The sequence below is a fragment of the Myotis myotis genome, unplaced genomic scaffold (genome assembly GCF_014108235.1).
Source record: "Myotis myotis isolate mMyoMyo1 unplaced genomic scaffold, mMyoMyo1.p scaffold_m19_p_4, whole genome shotgun sequence".
Classification (NCBI taxonomy): domain Eukaryota; kingdom Metazoa; phylum Chordata; class Mammalia; order Chiroptera; family Vespertilionidae; genus Myotis; species Myotis myotis.
In genome coordinates, this window is record NW_023416346.1 from 26,683,866 (window position 1) to 26,699,723 (window position 15,858).

Below are 15,858 nucleotides of genomic sequence, written 5' to 3' on the forward strand. Positions count from 1 at the left end.
TCTTCCCGGAAGCCCAGGCCCCTGCTGGCCATGCCCGGGATTTCTTTAAACTAACCAATGACAATCAAGGGACGTGCGCGCCATAGAGATGACCATATCCTGTGTAACAAGACCTGACTCGCGCCTGGCCAATCGGCGGGGCCCACAGTCCCCTCCCCTGCCCTTACTATAAAACCCACAATCCCATCAGGCCTTGCTCTCTCTGCCACTGGGCTTACCGTTGCATCGGTGAGTGTGGTCGGGGAGCCAAACTAGTTCGAAATGAAGGACTCTTTGCTTTTGCATCGGACTCACTGGCTCCCTGGTGGGCTTTTTGGGAACCTTGAAACCTGGGCACGACAAGCCCACAACCAGGATGGACCTCTAGCCAAGACTAGGACTCTAAACCCACTGGTGAGGAAATCTTCTTGATGATATAGGTATTTGGTATATTGTCTATCTGGGAACATGGAGGGACACTACAAATAATGTTGAAGGGCTTGCTCTAGTCCCTTTTGACCCTCCTCTTCCCAGTCCTCTGTTTTATTTGTTTTTTCATATTAAAGGAAAAAGTCCATTACTCCAGGGCCCATAAGCCCTCTAGCACACAGGGAGGTGTAGGCACCAGAAGCATGCTGTACCTCCCTCCTAGGCTTTCCTACAATTTTAGTAAGGACTAGGGCCCCCTCTAGCCCCCACAAGTCTAAGGCTAGTTTCTTAAAATTCAAACTCTGGGAAGTTTGTCAAACTTATTTGACCAAAAGTTTATATATATATATAAAAGACACAATTTTAACAGACTGGAAAAAGACTAAATAAATCCCATATTAAAGGGGGTGACGTATTTCTTCAGGGCCAAGAAAGCCTTGTTCCGTGTCAGAGGGACAATGAGGCCTGGGCATGGAAGAAGGTGGCAATGGTGTCTAGAAGTGGTATTCCCTGTGTGTGAACAGGGCTTGTAACCTGGTGGAGAGAAACTGTACAACAAGAATTATGACAAGTGGTCCAGTGAAAGGAAAAGCATCTTCTTGGATCACAATGGCATGAAATTAGAATGAACTACAGCAAAAACACTCCACTCAAAAACATTCAAACATTCAAACACATGGAGGCTAAATAGCATGTTATGAAACAACTAGAGGCCTGATGCACGAAATTTGTGCAAGAGTAAGCCTTCCTTCCCCTGACTGCCAGCACCAGCTTCCATCTGGCACCCAGGCTGCTTCCTTCCGGCTGCTGATAGGCACCCAGGACCCAGGCTTCACTCTGGCCCCGGATTCATCTGGAAGGATGTCCAGTCTAATTAGCATATTACCCTTTTATTGTTATAGATAAATGGATTACCAATGAGATCAAGGAAGAAATAAAAAAACTTCCTGGAAACAAATGAAAATAAACACACAACAACCCAAAATCTCTGGGGCACAGCAAAAGCAGTTCTGAGAGGGAAGTTCATAGCACTACTACAGGCCTACCTTAAAAAACAAGAAACACTTTTTTTAAAAAAATATTTTATTGATTTTTTGCAGAGAGGAAGAGAGAAGGATAGAGAGCTAGAAATATCCATGAGAGAGAAACATCGATCAGCTGCCTCCTGCATTCCCCCCCCAGCCACTGGGGATGTGCCCGCAACCAAGGTACATGCCCTTGACTGGAATCGAACCTGGGACCTTTCAGTCCGCAGGCCGACGCTCTATCCATTGAGCCAAACCGGCCAGGGCAAGAAACATTTTTAATAAGCTATCTAACCCTAAAACTTAAAGAATTAGAAAGAGCCCTAGCCGGTTTAGCTCAGTGGATAAAGCATCGGCCTGCGGACTGAAAGGTCCCAGGTTTGATTCCGTTCAAGGGCATGCACCTTGGTTGCGGGCACATCCCCAGTGGGAGGTGTGCAGGAGGCAGCTGACCGATGTTTCTCTCTCATCGATGTTTCTACCTCTATCCCTCTCCCTTCCTCTCTGTAAAAAAAAAATCAATAAAATATATTAAAAAAAAAAGAATTAGAAAGACAACACTAAGAAAAGCCCAGAGTAAGTAGAAGGAAGGAAATAATAAAGATCAGAGCAGAAATAAATGACATAGAGACTAAGAAAAAATACAAAAGAGCAATAAAACCAAGAGCTGGTTCTTTTTCTTAAAAAAAATATTTTTTATTGATTTCAGAGAGGAAGGGAGAGAAAGATCAATGATGAGAGAGAATCGCTGATTGCCTGCCTCCTGCATGCCCCCTGTTGGGGATTGAGCCCACAACCCAGGCATGTGCCCCTAACCAGAATCAAGCCAAGGACCCTTCAGCCCGAAGGCTGAAGGCCGAAGGCCAACACTCTATCTACTTACCCAAACTGGCCAGGGTGAGAGCTGGCTCTTTGAAAAGATAAACAAATATCCAGAGATTTGCCTTTGCCTGCAGGCTGATTGTTATCCTCAATCTTGTAATGAGCCTCAAACTCCACAGAGTGGGGTGAAAGGTTTTCTAACCAGGTGTGACAATTACTTTCCCCCATGCAAAAGTTACTTGGATGGTAAAGGTCTGCCTGAGACAGGTGTCCTCTGCAGTATGGGGGAATAACTCAGCACAGGAAACCGTGGTGGCTGCCTTCTGAGCTCTAACCCAGAGCCCTCAAACTGGTTTCTGTTCACACAGCTCTAATCCACTCTGCCCTCCCTCTGCCAGAGCCCAAGGTGAGTGGCTGCACACAAAATTTTGTGCGTTGGCCCTTTATGAGGGTGCCAGCATTTCCAGCCACCTCTCCCTGGCAGACAGCAACCCTGCTGCTTTTCACAGCCAGATGTTATGTGGGCACCTTTCTCAGTTCTGATGCTTTGGATTAGAGAACCCAACTTGGTGTTTAGACCCCAGAGTTCTCAGTGGGAACCCCCCACATCTGATATATCCCTCTGGAACTTCAGCTGCTGCCTGTGGGAGCCCGGCCAGCCCTCTCATGACTTCATACTTCCTACCAGTCTCTATGCGGTCTCCACTTTATGTCCTTGGTTATAAGGGTTCTCTACAGCTAGTCTTCAGTTGATTATTCAAGAGTAGAGGCCCGGTACACAAATCTGTGCATGGGTGGGGTCCTTTGGCCTGGCCGACCTTTGAGGCCGACGGGGGGTAAGGATGGCAGCTGAGGGGGAGGGACCATGGGAGGTTGGCCAGCTGGCTGGGGGGTGGGGGGTGGGGAGTAGGGACTGTGTGAGGTTGGCCAGCAGGGGGGAGGAATCATGAGAGGTTGGCCGGCTGGCCAGGGGGAGAGACCGTGGGAGGTTGGCTGTGGGAGCACACTGGCCACCAGGGGGCAGCTCCTGAATTGAGCGTCTGCCCCCTGGTGGTCAGTGAGCATCATAGCAACCAGTTAACCAGTTGTTCAGTCATTTGGTAGTTTGATTGTTCAGTCACTTAGGCTTTTCTATATATAGACTAGTGTGTGTGGGGGTTCCCTCTGCCCAGCCTGCACCCTCTCCAATTGGGAACCCCTTGGGGGATGTCCAACTGCCGGTTTAGGATGGTCCGACCTGTGGGATCAGGCCTAAACCGGCAGTCAGACATCCCCCTCACAATCTGGGACTGCTGGCTCCTAACCATTCACCTGCCTGCCTATCTGATCACCCCTAACTGCCTCTGCCTGCTTGCCTGATTGCCCCTAACTGCCCTCCCCTGCTGGCCTGATCTCGCCCCCAACTACCCTCCCCTGTCGGCCTGGTTGCCCCCAACTGCCCTCCCCTGCAGGACTGATCTCAACCCCAATGGCCCTCCCCTGCCAGCCTGACCTCACCTCCAATGGCTCTCCCCTGCTGGCCTGGTCTCACCCCTAACTGCTCTCCCCTGCCGGCCTGATCTTACCCTCAACTCCCCTCCCCTGCCTGCCTGATCTCGCCCCAATGGCCCTCCCCTGCTGGCCAATTTGGTTCTGATTGGTCAGTTTCTATACCAGTCAGTGTCAAAAGCTCCGCCTCCTAGGCAGCCATTGGCTCCTCACAGTTCATGCAGCTTTCATTCTGATTGGTTAGTTTCTATGCCAGTTGGCCTCTCCGGGCCTATCTCTGGGCCTGATCAGAGAGGTGGGGCTAATCAGCAACCCCCACAGAGGCCCGGAGAGAAAGAAGTGTGGCTGCTGGCGAAGCCTGGAGAGAAAGAGAGAGGCAATGGCTGATCAATAGCTGCCACGGAGGCTGTGGATCAGACCCTGCCTCTCTCTCCAGGCCTCTCTCCAGGCCTGATCCACAACCCCTTGGCAGTCAGTGCTGGGTGGCTGCGCCCACAGCAGAGACTGCAGAACAGACTTCCCGTGTTTGGTCGAGCCTTCGGTCAGTCGTTCTGGACCCTGGGTTTTTATATATTAGGATGGTTTCTCTATATTTTAGTTGTAATTAAAGTTTGGTCCTGGGAGAGTGTCTGTAGCTTCCACTTAATCTGTCACCATTTTGGAATCCAGTAAACTTTTTGAGAAACATTTTACTTCTGAATGGAACCTGTTTTTTATTTTCCTTCCTGATGGTATGAAAACAATATATTTGCCCAAATCTGTAGCCAGCTACCACCTACCACCTACCAGAGGCTGTGTTAATCTACTCTGGTAAAGATACCACATTCAGCTCAGTAAATATAATTGGGGCTATTACTGGGTAGGTGCAAGACTGATTAAATAGGTATATAATGGGGACCAAGACTCTTGTATCATTTAATGTTTTGAGGTTGACACTAATCTTTATTATCCCCCTTCTAGGGCTGTGATATTGTTTCATTTTATTTACTATCTTTGCCATTGGAGGTTTTTTGGGGGGGGTAGAGGAGTTTCAGGGGCTTCCATGGGGCCTTTTCTATTACAATAACTCTTACTCTATAGATCAAGGAACTGGTATAAGGATTCTGCTAACTGCTAATATATTAATTCCAATTATTCATCTGGGAGCTATGGAGATGATTACTGGACCTACTGTGAAACAGATATAAGCCAATTCTCCTCATTTTCTTATTATTACCTGACCCCCATAAATCCCTCTCTTACAGGGCAGCCACAATTGAGCTCCTGGGTATCAGTGTCTGCTTACTTTCTGATTCCAATAGGCCTCAAAAGTTTTGTGTATTCCCCTTTCCCCAGCTATTTGAGTGAATAGTCATAGATCCTTTTGGAGAAGGAATGGGGAAATCACTACTGGCTATAATTTCCATATTGTTGTATGGTCCTTCCTCATGAGAACCTGGCCTCTCTTTCCTTTTATGGGTTCTGGGGTCTGAGAACTGACTTAGTTCTGGAAATTGGAAAAGTGTTGTGTCTTTCTTTTTTTCTTTTTAAACATTAAGCCTCTGTCAAAAATGTGTTTCTTATTTTAGGGTACTGGATTGAAGGACAAGATGATACAAGTAAAGAAAATTTACAAGAAAAATCTTGACAAAACTTTTTCAGTTAAGGGTAACATTCAAACTTGATTTAAAACATAACAAGAGAAACAAAATTGCAAACAAAAATGTTTATGGATTTTTTTCCAAGCATAAAAGAAATAGTGTTTAAGCAGTAGGGCTCATTTGATAACTATCAGGAAGTAATGAGTGTAATCCATTACTTGGAAAAATCGTTAATGTACAATAACAAGCCCAAATTATGGATTGCAGTAGTTTAATCATCACTGTCATTTTTCTTACTTCCAAAATAAAGCCTTGATTAAACCATTCACGCCCTATATTACTCATATCTTTCCTTCAGAGACTGAAGAACTATATACAACAAATGAATTTATTTTCACCACAGGGATAACATATTGGACTTCTCTGCTAATGTTACTTGAAAACCTTCCATGTCAAAACAATTTGACAGCAAATATAAACAATTCAATAAATGTGCAATGATCTTTCATTACAGTCCATTAAAGATGCATGTTAATTCATGCTGCTAACCTTAGGATAACGGTGCTTAGAATCCAAATAGGAATGAGTTGAGGTGACTTTGAAAGTAATGTTGGATTTCTCAGTTTAATTATAATCCCATTACAATTGGTAAGTTCATTTCATAGGCTTAATCATGAATTAATTATTGAGTCACAGGAGTTAATGAAACTTTTTCCTGTTGTGATGTCCATTGCCAACAATAAACATCTCAAAACTGCCAAGGAAATCATTGTTATTGCACAATACACGAGGACCTGGAACTTTTCCAAAAGCTTAAAAAAAATAAAAACAAAAAGTGGAATTACATGTTACATTTTTCTGACACTTGCAAATACCATATGATTAATAAAAGCATGTCAATTCCCTGGACTGAACCAGCAATCAACATGTACCCAGAATGCACACAAGTAATAATGCAGTAAAATGAAATAGTCTTCATTGCCTGTGGGTCACTTCCAGTCAAAGGTTGAAGTTCAAAGTCTGAATGATCAAAGTGTTCATTTTCTCAGTAGGACTATCCTGCCAGGAGGATGATAACAGCGGCATCAACAAGTATCATCATGATACCACCATTTTGTTTTCCTTTTATTCTTGTTACATGTTTGAACTTAAAAAGAATGATCTGGTGGTCGTGTCATTTCTTTGCAGCTGGAAAGCAGGTGAATATCACTAAGACAAACTGACCGGACTGAGAGCACTGGGGACCAGTCTTTTGTTAGAATGAATAAACAGATATGACCATTGCTGTAAACATGAGGATATACAAAGATATTTTCACCAGTAAACATGACCTGAGTAGAGTCAAAAGGACATTGACTACTAAACGTACAAAAGAAGTTTACATTTCCCCCTTCATATAAGGTACTTGGTGCACATTCCAGGTTTACAATCCACTGTGTAATTGCTATTTTCATTTAAAGTCATCCTGGGAGGTGGATCATTTTGCAAATCCAACAGTTCTTTCTGAAGTCATTTCTGCATTGACACTATGATGAACCCCTCCCAAATGGGGTTGTGATTTTCCATTAGGGCAGTTGACCTCTGTCTTAAACTGTTTGGGCTGCTAAAACAAAACACCAGAGACTGTGGAGCTTGTAAAAAATAAACATTTATTTCTCACAGTTTTGGAGGCTGGGAAGTCCAAGATCAAGGTGATGGCAGATTTGCTGTCTGGTGAGAACTTGCTTCATGGTTCATAAGAGGCCATCTTTTCGCTGTAACTTCAGATGGCAGAAGGGGTGAGGGAGCTCTCTGGGCTTCTTTTTAAAAAAAAATATGTTTTTATTAATTTCAAAGAGGAAGGGAGAGGGAGAAAGAGATAGAAACATCAATGATGAGAGGGAGTCATTGATCTGCTGCCTTCTGCATGCCCCCTACTGGGGATAAAGCCCATAACCTGGGCATGTGCTGACCAGGCTTTTTAAATACACATGATTCCCATTTGGGGATGCTAGAATACACTGACAAGGAAAAAGGTAGTCATTTTATTTTTTCTGTTATCCAGGAATTGTGCAAATGTTTGTAGGTGCTTGTAAAGCTCAATCTTCTGAATATGTAGAGCAAATGAATCAAACTCCTTGGCTAAGACTCAGCAGTCTACCAGGTTAAAATGACTTAGAGCCTTATTAAAAATTAAAGTGGTTCCCTCTGAACTTAATTAATTTAGTTTAGCAGGTCTATGAATTTGGGTCTGAGACCACGTACTGTGCCTGATTTCATTGAATCCTCTTATAATCATGTTCAGTACTTAAAAGGGCTTCTCTCTTCTCTAGAAACATTGAGACTTAAGGTCATAGTACCTGGAAGTACCTGCCTTAGGAAGTCTGCCACCCCTATCAACTGGGAAACTTCATTTACATAAAGGTATTCTGGAGAAAAGACAGCTGTCACCCACAGAGTTGAAAGGGACACTTCCAAGTTCTGCTGATCACCCATACAGCTACCAAAATAAAGGAGAAATTTAGCTGGATTCATGCTTTACATGTGAAGCCAGCTTCACAGGAGAGCTGCACTGTGATTCCCACAAAGGATTTTTATAGAGTAATGAATATTGAAACTGAAGTAAACTAAAAAGAGATCCTATAAAATTGATTACTGTTCTCATAGGCTGCATGGCAGTCCTACTCATGGCAGTGGTTATTCCAATTATGTTAAGAGTCACATTTTTCAAGAAAACAAACATTGTTACTATACTTTTCTTTCTGTTCTCCAACCACATATTTCTGATCTGCTCTGAATTATGCTCCTGTCATGGACATGATCTGGATTTATAAATACAGTAATCTGATCATTTGCAGAGTACAAGTGGGACCATCTTTATTAGTAATTTTTATTATAACAAAGTAAAAGTAGTAAGTATGTGTCTATGTACTCAAGCTCTAAATTTAACACAGAAATGTTTTGTTAACCGGTTTGATTGAAAGGTTTATGTAGAAACGAGGAACACTTAATTACTACACACAGAGAAAGCTGGCATCTACAGATAGAAGCTGCAAAAGACAGGTTTGGTATCACTAGATTATCATGGGGAGTCAAGTTCTCTCCAGTCACAGTATAGATGGATAAACAAAGATGGTTGACTGTTATTTATAGAGATTTAGTTGACTGTTATAATAATATAAGTATTAACTTAGACCAATGTGAAAAATGGCCCCTAGGATGGGTTTGTCCTTAAGACTTAAAACACTAGAGCCACGTATATTAAATACTGGGACTTTCATGTGTATTCTTTAACTGGTACCTTCTAATAGGACTTTGATTCCAGCCCTGGCTGGTGTGGCTCAGTTGGTTTGATCATCATCCTGTGGCCCATCACAGGTTTGATTCCCAGTCAGGGCACATAACCAGATTGCGGGTATCATCCCTAGTTGGGGCGCATGCAGGAGGAACCCCATCCATGTTTCTTTCGCATGTTGATGTTTTGCTCTCCCTTCCTCTTTCTCTAAAATCAATTAAACAAGACTTTGATTCCAGATGATGGATATGGATAGCTTTGTATTTCACATCTGAAAAAAATATGTGGAAAGATGAACAATTACTGAAGTGCTTAAGTTATCATTTAAATGAGCTGTTACTTATATAATCAATGGAACCTCAGGAGAAATTTATTTGCTTTAACGGAAAACTCTTTTTTTTTTTTTTAAAATCCTCACCCAAGTATATTCTCTCCATTAATTTTTTTTCTTTAGGGAGAGCAGAGGGGAGGGAAGAGGGGGAGGGAGAGAGAAATAATGATAGGAGAGAGAGAAACATCAATGTGAGAGACACATTGATTGGTTGCCTCCCACACGTGCTCTGGACTGGGGCTGGGGATCAAGCCTGCAATCAAAGCTTGACCAGGTATTGAATCTGCAATCCTTCAGTGCTCAAGCTGATCCTCTAACCACCGACCATGGCTTAAAAGAAAACTCTTAATTAAAATTTTAAATGATCAATCTTCTTAGGCTTGTATTGGGAAAGACTACATAAGAAAGTACAAAATAAAATTCAATAGTTAATCATTTGAAAGCACAACTAATAAAACCATCACAACAATTTGTAAAATTGATGTATAACTAAAAAAGGTTGTTTATTGCAAATCAAGAATCTGATTTAACTGTTCATCATAAGTATGATATATTCAAAGGTTATTTCCCCAAGGCAAATAATATCCTGACTTTCTAAAAATTCAGGAATTCTGTTATTCTATCACAATTTGGATAATTGTTTTGCTTTATATTTTACTATGGATTTGTTGCAGTTATTTATTTGTTTATTTATTTATCCTCACCTGAGGATATTTTTCCCATTGCTTTTCAGAGAAAGTGAAAGGGGGAAGGAGGAGAGAGAAACATCAATTTGAGAGAGACACATTGATTGGTTGCCTCCCACATGACTGAGGCTAGAGATCTAACCTGCAATCCAGGTACATGCCACTGACTGGGAATCAAACCCGTTACTATTCAGTGCATGGGCCGATTCACTAACCACTGAGAAACACTGGCCAGGGCTAGATTTGCTGGATTTTTTTTTAATTTTCTTTAATTAAAATTTTTTTTTATTGATTTCAGAGAGAGGAAGGGAGTGGGAGAAAGGGATAGATACATCAATGAGAGAGAATCATTGATCGGCTGCCTCCTGCATGCCCTCTACTGGGGATCGAGCACAAAACCCTGGGCAAGTGCCCTGACCCGGAATCTAACCATGACTTCCTGGTTCATGGGTTGATGCTTAATCACTGAGCCATTCCAACCGGGCTGGACTTAAATGGCTACAACTTTCCCAGAGAAAGGGGAAAAAAAGCAATAAGGATCATTTAAAAAATCTAATGTTACTATTTTATATTAAAACAGGGAGGAGATTGTAAGGACAAATACAAATTTAAAATAAGCTTAATTCTCCCTGTTGAAAATAAGGTATAAGATTTCCCTCCTCTCCTTTTCCTCAAAGCACTTCCTTTAGAAAACTTGTAATTGTAAGTACTTTCTCATCTCTTTGAAATGTATATAAATTCTCTGAAGATGATATAGGCCTTTTGTCAGCTTTGTTACCCAGGAATGTATTTTTTTAAGAACCTGAGGGCCATCTCTTTGAGATGCAAACATCAAAGGAGATTGCACCCCTATCTCCTAGTTTCTGTGGCAGGGTAGGAGTAGGCACCTTGCTTCCAGTTGCAAAACTACTACCTATCATAAAGATATGAGAAGTTTGTTTTTTATTTTTATAAAGCTAATTAGCTAACAAAGATGATCACAATAACCAGGTAAAGTTAGGATTAACTATGTGTGAAAAATGGTGCTGTCAAGTCCTCTTTCTTAAGAAGTCTTGGCCATCATTTTGTCTTGAGAACATGTATATCATGTAAAAAGGGTGAGATTCCGTTCTGTCTTCGAAATCTTTTAGTAGATTACCTGTGATGCAAATCACATCCTGGTCTAAGGCTTATTCAATAATAGAAAGTGTTTTCTTTCTTTATTACCATTGTGGAAAGGATTTATGTGTTTGGAGAGAATTTCTTTTTCAATTATATCTCTCCAATTTAGGCAAAATAATGGCCCTTCAAGATGTCCATAGCCTACTGCCTGGGACCTGTCAATGTTTCCTTATATGGCAAAAGGGACTTTGCAGATGTGATTAAGGGGATGAACCTTGAGATGGGAGATTATCCTGAATTATCTAGGTGGGCCCACTTTAATCACAACAGTTCTTAAAATGGAAGAGAAAATCTTAAGAGTGGGTCACATGTGATATAAGGACTCAATCTGCTGTCTGTTGCTAGTTTTAAAGATGGTGAAATGGGGCTAAAAGCCAAGGAATGAAGGTGCCTTAGTCCATTGAAGCTGTTATATCAAAATATCACAGATTGGGTAGTTTACAAACAACATAATTTTTTTCTTCACAGTTCTAAATGCTGGAAAGTCCAAAAATAAGGTGCCAGCATGGTTGGGTAAATATTCTCCTCCTGGTTCATAGTCTGTGCCTTCAGGCTATGTCCTCACTGTGCTGGAAAGTGCTAGGGATCTCTGGAGCCTCCTTTATAAAACACTGCCCTCATGACCTAAACATCTTTCAATGACCCCACTTCCTAATTACAACATTTTTGGAAGTAGTACTTCAAAAGATGAATTTGAGGAGGGAGGCACAAACATTCAGACCATAGCAGCAGATGGCCCTTAGAAATTTGAAAAAGCAAAGAAGTGGATTCTCCCTTAGAGTCTCTAGTAAGGAGCACAGCTCCTTGATTTTAGCCCAATGAGAAGTGTGCTGAATTTCTAACCACCAGAACTATAAAATAGAAAATCTTTGTTTTGTTTGAAGCCACTAAAATTGTAGCAATCTGTTCATGCAACAATAAAAAACTAAGAGCAAGGTAGTCCCCAAGAGCTAAGAACAATTCTAAAGTTGGTTTTAAACTGTTAGCTGCATCTCTCCCAGGAGCTAAAGGATGGGTGCATTGGTCAGAAAAGTGGCAAACACCAGTGGCTACTACAGTCAGTCTGCCTATTTCTGGGATGCAGTATAAGGAAACCTATGTTTATGGTTTGGTGTTTTTTTTTGTTTTTTTTTTTAAATAACCATGCTTTTATTAATTGTATTATATAACTGATGTTTAAATTTTTTAAAAGTACTACATATGTCTCCTTTTTGCCATCTACCCCTCCCTGGCCACTCCCACCCCATAGGACAAGCCCTCACCCGTCACCCCTTTCCCATGTGTGTCCATTAGTTATGCTTACATGCATGCATACAAGTCCTTTGGTTGATCTCTAACTGCCGCCCCTCCCTCCCACCTTCCCTCTGAGGTTTGACGGTCTGTTCGGTGTTTCTCTGTCTCTGGATCTATTTTTGTTCATCAGTTTATGTTGTTCATTATATTCCACAAATGAGTGAGATCATGTGATATTTTATTATTATTATTATTATTTATTATTATTATTATTACTAGTGGCCCGGTGCATGAAATTTGTGCACATTAAAAGGGGATTAATTAGAGGAAATATATTCTCAGAATTAGAATTACTGGGTCATAAAGCAATTCCACTTAAAAAATTTTGAGGGGCAACCACACTATTGGTTTGGGGTTTTTTGAGGTGGATACTTTTTAGGGAGCTATTCCTCACCTGAAGCCCAAAAACATATATCCTTTTACATTTTATTCTACTATGTTTTTAAATTTGTTTTTATATACATAATGATGTAATCCTTATATTATCATAAGGTTTATAAAGATTATACATAAATTTCTGAGTTATTTTTGTTTGTGGTGTCAGTTGGTGGTCTACCTTCATTTCCAAATGGATAGCCAATTGTCTCAACATCATTTATTGGAGAATCAATCTTTCCCTATTAATTTAAAATACTCTATCTATGATATGCCACATTCCCACATATGCATGAGTTAGTTTCTGGGCTATTTTTTTCTACTGATTTGTTCACCTAATCTTGAGTCAACACCACACTTACTTAAATATTGTAACCTTACAGTTTGTCTTAGTATCTTGTGGGTAAAATCTCTTCTATTTTTAAAAAATATATTTTATTGATTTTTTACAGAGAGGAAGGGAGAGGGATAGAGAGTCAGAAACATCGATGAGAGAGAAACATCGATCAGCTGCCTCCTGCACACCCCCTACTGGGGATGTGCCTGCAACCAAGGTACATGCCCTTGACTGGAATCAAACCTGGGACCCTTCAGTCCACAGGCCGATGCTCTATCCACTGAAACAAACCGGTTAGGGCTTCTATTTTTATTTTTAAAGAGTCATGGTTCTTTTGTGGGGAGATGTATTGAATCCATATCTTCTTTTTAAAAAAATATACAACAGCTTTAATGAGATATAATTTACATACAATACAATTAATCCATTTAAAGTGTACAATTTGTGTGTTTTTTTTGGTATATTTACAGAAATGTGCCACAATTAAGTGGAGATAGTAAGCAACCAGTTGAAAATCGAAGTCTGATATTTAAAGGTGAGATCAGGGCTAGAGAGCTAAAATGAACAACTCTGGGTTGTTTCTAGTTTTGGCTGTTAAAAATAAAGTTGTTATGAACATGAATATATAGGGTTTTCTGTTTTGTTTGTTTTTAAATATATTTTTTTTTGTTTTCAGAGAGGAAGGGAGAGGGAGAGATAGAAACATCAATGATGAGAGAGCATCATCCACTGGGGATTGAGCCCGCAGCCTGGGCATGTGTCCTGACCAGAATCAAACCATGACCTTCTGGTTCATAGGTCAACGCTCAACCACTGGGCCACAATAGCCGGGCTGTTGTTAGTTTTTATTTTATTTTATTTTATTTTATTATTTTATTTTATCTCTTCTGATTTGTGTGTACTGATATCTCACTGTGGCTTTAATTTTCATTTTCCTAGTGACTAATGATATTGAATACTTTTTCATGTGTTTATTTGCAACTCACATATCCCACATATCCTATTTCATGAAATATCTTTTCATGTCTATTGCACATTTTCTATTGGATTGTTTAATTTTTACTGTTGAGTTTCTAGAGTTTTATTGTTTTTTTTTAAATATATTTTTATTAATTTCAGAGAGGAATGGAGAGGGAGAGAGAGATGAAAACATCAATGATGATTGGCTGCCTCCTGCATGCCCCCTACCAGGGATCGAGCCCGCAACCCAGGCATGTGCCCTTGACCGGAATCAAACTCAGGACCTTTCAGTTCACAGGCCGATGCTCAATCCACTGAGCCCAACTAGCTATGGCCAGTTTCTAGAGCAGTGATGACGAACTGATGACACGCGTGTCACCTCATTTTTTTGGTTGATTTTCTTTGTTAAATGGCATTTAAATATATAAAATAAATATCAAAAATATAAGTCTTTGTTTTACTATCATTGCAAATATCAAAAAATTTCTATATGTGACACGGCATCAGAGTTAAGTTAGGGTTTTTCAAAATGCTGACACGCCGAGCTCAAAAGGTTTGCCATCACTGTTCTAGAGTTTTAAAATGTGTTTTAGATAGTAGGCCTTTATCAGATATGTGTTTGCCATATTTTCTCCCTGCCTGTGGTTTGACTGTTCATCCTCTTCAAGTGGGCTTTCACAGAGCAAAAGTTCTTGATTTTGATGAAGACTAATTTATTAATTTCTTCTTGATTCTTTTTAAAAATATGTTTTTATTGATTTCAGAGAGGAAGGGAGGGAGAGATAGAAACATCCATGATGAGAGAGAATCACTGATTGGCTGCCTCCTGTATGCCGCTCACTGGGGATCGAGCCAGCGAACCCAGACATGTGCCTTTAGCTGGGATCGAACCTGGAACCCTTCAGTTTGCAGGCCAATGCTTTATCCATCAAGCCAAACCAGCTAGGACTCATTGATTCTTTGGATTGGGATATTTTTTGTCATCAATATGTATCTTCTGAACTTGTCATTATTTCCTGAAGATAAATTTCTAAAGCAACCTTGTGGAAGGACTTTAAGTATGATATAAAAGGTATGTATCATAAAAGGAAAGATTGGTATATTTAATTATAGACAAAATTTAAAACTTGTGTATAGTATCTGTTAAAAAATAAAATTTTAAAGTGAATATTAACTAGGAAAATTATTTTAAAATATATATCAAAAGGTTAGTATCCTTAATACCTAGAGAGCCTTTATTTGTTACATGATGTAGATGACATAATTAAAAGTAGAGTAAGCTGATAGGAGGGTTGAGATTCAAAATGGTGGCAGAGTAGGAGGATGCTGCATGGACATGCTCCCAGGAACAAGCTGGAATTACAACTGAAATATGGAAAGTCTTCCTGAAGAATCAATGGAGAACTCACAGGAGAGAACCCTGATACCCAAGGACCGATGGTGGAGACCACATAGATACTGGTAGGAGGGGCGGAGGCACGAAAGGGCTGGCCAGGCACCCATGGCAACTGAAGTCCTGGAGAGTTATCTCAGCTGTGTGTGTGGGGGTGCCACTGAGAACTCTGGGATCTAACCCCAAAGCTGGGTTCCTCAGCAGAGAGCACCAAACTGAGGAGGGTACCCATATATCATCTAGCTGTGAAAAGCAGTGGGATGCTGTCTGCCAGGAAGTGGCAGCTGAAAGTTAGGGCACACTCTTAAAGGGGCAATGCACAAAAATTCCTCATGGAGCCACCCACCTTGTGCTCTGGCAGAGGGAGGGTGAAGTGGACTGGAGCTGTGAGAGCAGAACCCAGGACTGGGGACTCGGGGGATAGAGCTCAGAAGGCAGACACTCCAAGTTTTCTGGGCTGAGTCATTCCCTCACACAGCGGAGGACATCTTTCCCACATAGACATCTGCCTTGCCTGGGGGGAAGGCAGTCGACACACGCTATTGGAAAACACCTTGCCCTGAGGACACTTAAGAGATTAAAAGTAACAATTAGCCTCCAGGCAGAAACAACTGCCCCACCCTGTTGAAAAACTCTTGTCACACCTGTGGATGATTGCCTGGGGGGCAATTCAAGTCAGAATCCTATTAGTCTGCAGACAGAAGCAGTCTCTGGAGGCTTTGAGT

At 41.1% G+C, this 15,858-nt stretch overlaps 1 pseudogene; it reads right to left on the bottom strand.

The window, feature by feature from the left end:
* Window positions 1-6,408: 6,408 nt before the first annotated feature.
* On the bottom strand, window positions 6,409-6,889 carry LOC118654402 (annotated as a pseudogene).
* Between the last annotated feature and the right edge of the window lie 8,969 nt (window positions 6,890-15,858).